This window comes from Suncus etruscus, chromosome 3 (genome assembly GCF_024139225.1).
Source record: "Suncus etruscus isolate mSunEtr1 chromosome 3, mSunEtr1.pri.cur, whole genome shotgun sequence".
In the NCBI taxonomy this organism is placed as follows: Eukaryota; Metazoa; Chordata; class Mammalia; order Eulipotyphla; family Soricidae; genus Suncus; species Suncus etruscus.
In genome coordinates, this window is record NC_064850.1 from 79273397 (window position 1) to 79278886 (window position 5490).

The following is a 5490-nucleotide window of genomic DNA, read 5'->3' on the forward strand; positions in this document are numbered from 1 at the left end:
AAAAGGTGGTGTGTGGTAGTTTTTTATTTTTATTTATTTATTTATTGGTTTTTGGGCCACACCCGGCAGTGCTCAGGGGTTACTCCTGGCTGTCTGCTCAGAAATAGCTCCTGTAGGCACGGGGAACCCATATGGGGACACAGGGATTCAAACCAACCACCTTTGGTCCTGGATCGGCTGCTTGCAAGGCAAACGCCCGCTGTGATATCTCTCTGGGCCCAGTTTTTTATTATTTTATTTTTTGATTAGGCACAGCAAAATGTGGGGGAAATAGAAAGAAAAAAACCTTATGATAATAGAATAAGGGACCTAAACTTTAACAATCTAAACTTAAAGGGGCCTGTTATACTGGCAGGCCAGGGGGCAAAGGATGGTAGAAGAGAATACACTCTTGGTCCATTGGTGGAGGGAGGTTGACATTGGTGGTGGGAAAGGCCCTGACTCATTGTTTATCTGAAAATTCAACTATGAAAGATTCTGTAGATCACAATTTCAATAAAATAAAAATTAAAGAAAAAAAAAAAACCAATGACAACTGGTAAAGTTAACTCTAGTTTCCATTTTACTAATGGAGCTTTTAAAGTAAACTAATGGTTTTTATGTATATCTGATCCAAGCTGCAGAATATTTTATTATATAAATTTGTTTCATTTGGGAAACACTTTTAAATAAAGTAATAATCTAGTTATTTGATTCATAAAAATTGCTCCTCTAAAAATAGTTTTTTATGTAAAAAATAAAATACATTTACTTTTCTGTCAAAGTTATTTAGCTGTTCAAAGAATTCTAACGAATTATAGACACATATCTAAACACTACAATAATAATACATATAAATGGTATAATGGGAAATTTTCAGACTATGCAATAAAAACATTTATTTTGCCATCTTTTGCATACAGTTACTTATTAAGAAAGAGTAGTACATCTTGAGGCTGGAATGATAGCTCGAGCAGTAGGGCGTTTGCCTTGCATACAACCAACCTGGGTGTGGACCCAGAGTTTGCCAGGAGTTGATTTCTGAGTTGCAGAGCCAGTAATAATCCCTGAGTGCCTCCACATGTGACCCAAAAACAAAAACAAAAATAGTTCATCTCATCTTCTGCTGGTGGGAATGCTACCTGGTCTAACCCCTATGGAAAACAGTATGGAGAGCTTTCACTAAACTCAAAAGTGAACTGACATATAATCCAGCATTCTCTATTTTGGGTATCTATCCCCAGGACAGAAAAACATTCATCCAGGGGCTCAGGAGCCAAGTGGTCTCAGGAACATGAGTAGAATTAAAAAAAAAAAAAAGGTCAGATCTAAATACCCAAGCCAAAGGTCAAGGACAATAGAATCAAGAGACCCAAATTATAACAAGCTAAACACAAAATGGGCCTGTTACGCTAGTAGTCCAGGGGGCTAGGGATGGAGATATGGGATGCTTGTAGGGAATTATGGTGAAGGGAGGTCAACGCTGGTTGTGGATATGACCCTGATTCACTGTCACTAAACATCTGAAATATAACTGTGAAAGATTGTGATTCACAATGGCCTCAATTAAACACACACACACACACACACAAACACACACACACACATACACAACTTGGGGCTGGAGCGATAGTATAGCAGTAGGGCATTTGCCTTGCAAGCAGTCAACACAGGACGGACCTTGGTTCAAATCTTGGCATTCCATATTCCTGAAACTGCCAGGAGCAACTTCTGAGTGCAGAACCAGGAGTAACTCCTAAGCGCTGCGAGGGGTGACCCAACACCAAAAAAAATTAAGTAATTAAGCAATTAAAAATAAATTAATTTTAAAAAAGAAAAATGTTCAATTCAAAAGGATATAGTGCACATCACTATTTATTGCAGCACTCAGTTCAATAGGCTAAGACTTAAAATCAACCTAGATGCCAAACAACAGACAAGTGAATATAAAGATGGTAGTACATATATACAATGGAATAATTGCATAGCTATAAGGAATGATGCAATTATGCAATTGCAGCAACATGGATGGAAAACAGAAGATATTATGTTAAATGAAGTAAGCCAGGAGAAAGGATAAATACAGAATGATATCACTCATACGTGGTATTTAGAATAACTGCACTGAAGAAAAGGCAAGAATCCAAATGGGAGTCATCTTGAAACACAACTTGGCCCCAGAGTATAAGAGAGAAGGAAAGAAACTAAGTGGAAGAGGATAAACTTAAATATGAAAGAGTTGGAGACAAGATTCTAAAAGGTCTCAGGTGCATTGGTAAAGAGAGAAAAAAAAGGACAGAATAAGATATCTAAGCCAAAGTCAACAACATTGGAAATCAAGAGACCCAGAACTCTAACAATTTAAATTTTTATTTTTTAATATAATTTTTATTTTGACCATATTTGGCTTACATATCTTTCACAGTAGTAGTATGTTAGGTACATTAATTAACATTGCATCAGGGGAATTCCCATCACCAAATTTGTCCTCCCTCCATCACCATTCCCATCTTAAAAATATGAATGCTTCACGAATTTGTGTGTCATCCTTGGCACAGGGGCCATGCTAATCTTCTCTGTATAGTTCCAATTTTAGAATATGTGCTGCCGAAGCGAGTACAACAATCTAAATTTTAAATGGACCTGTTATACTGACAGACTGGGTGCAAAGGATGGTGGTATAGGATACAGTCTGGGAGGTCGACATTGGATGGGGGGATTGGCCCTGATAATTATATGTCTGAAACCTAACCATGAAGAAACATTATAAATCACAATGGGTTTCAACAAAATTTAATTAAATTAAAAAAGTAATTCAGAACAGCAATAATCAGAAATAAGAATTGTGTACTTAGTATTGACTAAGAGATACTAAGTTTTATTCTAATTTACATATTCAGATAGTATCTGTAGGGTCAGATGTACTATTTAGTGCTTCATAGAGAAAATGTACTGTGAGCTAAGCATTTATAAAACTAATTGCAGCTATGTACAGCATCAAAAACAACAATAACAAAACAGATTCATAGAATAGTATGCTATAATACCCATTATGCTATTCATGGGTGGTATAAATAACTCCACCATAAAATATAAAATGTCCTAAAATGAGAAGTCTGCTCTCAACAACAATGTTTTAGGAGCTTAAAATTAACTGGCTATATACTTTTGCTATCTTTAGGTGACACATAAGCAAAATGATTTGTAGGTTTTAGAAAACTTATTGGAATGTTCATCTATTTTATAATTAAAATAAAAGTTGTAAAACAAAGTTTTCCTTCTTTGTCAAAAAGTGATCGCTACTTTGATCTAACAAGATGAAATTAAACATATTAATCATCTGAGAACTGACTGTTTATTGAACATGGTACTGATATATAAGTTCATCATCAAAGAACATACCCTGACCACACAAAGGAGGAATACTATGGAATTCCTGGAATTATGAGAAGTAAATATTTCAGGGTTGACCTTTATACTATAAAGGGTGGGAGCTGGAGATACCCTTAAATTCCTTATAGATCTGAGTGTCATTCAGATGCTCATTTCATCTCTCATCTATGAAAAGGCTACTAGAACCTTTTTTTCAGGTCTCTTTTTCCCAAGCCCTTCCTCCCTAAGCCTCTTGAAGTCACCTCACAGAGAAACTCCTTATACACACATGCTTATCTCAGCACCGCTTTGAAGGGTCCTAAAAGCAAAATAATATTCAAGTAGGCTATACTTCTCTTCCCTCTAACAATCTCTTTCCTATTTTTAAACTCCAATTTGTATTAGAGTTTATCTCCATAAATTGAATTAAAATATTATCTACAAATAACCCTATCAACAAATCATGTTGAGATAATTAGGTAACCACATGTTAAAAAAAAAGCTAGACCTGGGGCCGGGCGGTCGCGCTCGAGGTATGTGCCTGCCTTACCTGCGCTAGCCTAGGAGACGGACCGCGGTTCGATCCCCCGGCGTCCCATATGGTCCCCCAAGCCAGGAGCGACTTCTGAGCGCATAGCCAGGAGTAACCCCTGAGCGTCACCGGGTGTGGCCCAAAAACCAAAAAAAAAAAAAAAAAAGCTAGGACCTATATTTCACATTTTACATAATATCATATCAAAATGGTTCAAAGGCCTCTATATAAGAAATGAAGAAAAAATATAAGAAGAATGTTCCAAGATTTGGGACATTAAACAGTTTCTAGTTATACAATTCCACTGGCAAAGGAAATACAAATAAAAATAAATATGTGGGGACTACATCAAATTAAAGAGTTTTGTATGGAAAATAAAAACAACCCCCTACACTGTGTACCTGAAATACTACTGTGCATTATTTGTAAATCACTTTGGTCAAAATAAAAAATTATTAATTAAAAAACACAACTAAAACTATGGGGCCAATTAAATAAAGAAAACTATTCTCACTTAAAACATCAAATATCCAAGATGCATTAGCCACTCAGCAAGATCTTAAAAAAATATGCACAGGGGGCCAGAGAGATAGCACAGCGGTTAGGATGTTTGACTTAGCATGCAGCCAACCTGGGAGGAACCTGGTTCGATTCCAGGCATCCCATATGGTCCCTCAGCCTGCAGGGGCAATTTCTGAGTGCTCTGAACCAGGAGAGACCCCTGATAGCTGCTGGGTAGTGGCCCAGAAAAACAAACAATCAATCAATTAATCAATCCAATAAGAAATGTCCACAAACCTGAGTAAATGAATAGAACTTCTCTGAGAAGAACATAGGTAAGAACAATAGTCACATGAAAAAATACCTCATCAAAAAAAAAATCAAAATAAAAATTATATTTAAAAAAAAAGAAAAAAAGAAAAAAAATACTCCATCGTCCAAATATACCAAGAAAAATTCAAATCAAAGACAATAATGAGATATATTGTACTAGAGAGACTGGCACATGTTTTAAAAAACTAAAAACCATTTGTGGTGCAGGAATATGGTGGGGAAAAAGCTGTCATCCACTGATAGTGGAAATTTTTGTCTGGTTCAAACCCTTATGAAAACAGTATGAAGAGTTCTCAGTAAACTAAGAATTGAGCTGTCACATGACCTCAGCAATTCCCATTTCTGAGTATCTACCACCAGATTCAAAAATATGTTCTCTTATCTTTAAAAATAGGAAAGGAGCAATTATACCAATCCAAATTCATGGTCTGTGACTTTTTACAACAATAAAATTTTATTTAATATGAAAAACTTTTGAAACCCAATTCATATATCTTATTTTTATTCAACAAGTAAGGTACACCATTATTCACCATTATACAAAAAAAGGAAGATAAATTCCTTATAATTCAACAATACCATCTCAAGGATATACTTAAGAACACAAAAACCTATACAAAATTGTCTTCTGCTTTCCTATGTTCATTACAGCACAATAGCCAAAATCTGGAAAAATCCCAGGTGCCTGACAGTGGATGTCATCAGTGTATGCTGTTGTCAGTGTACACACTGTATGCCTGCAGTGGATGCGTGGTTAAAGAAATTGTTGATAC

The 5490-nt window shown here is 35.8% G+C and overlaps 1 non-coding gene across 1 annotated transcript; it reads right to left on the reverse strand.

Moving 5' to 3' along the window:
- Nucleotides 1-2491: 2491 nt before the first annotated feature.
- LOC126004642 (U6 spliceosomal RNA) lies at nt 2492-2599 on the reverse strand. Its single transcript, XR_007493910.1, has one exon. It is a non-coding gene; the product is annotated as a U6 spliceosomal RNA (small nuclear RNA).
- Between the last annotated feature and the right edge of the window lie 2891 nt (nt 2600-5490).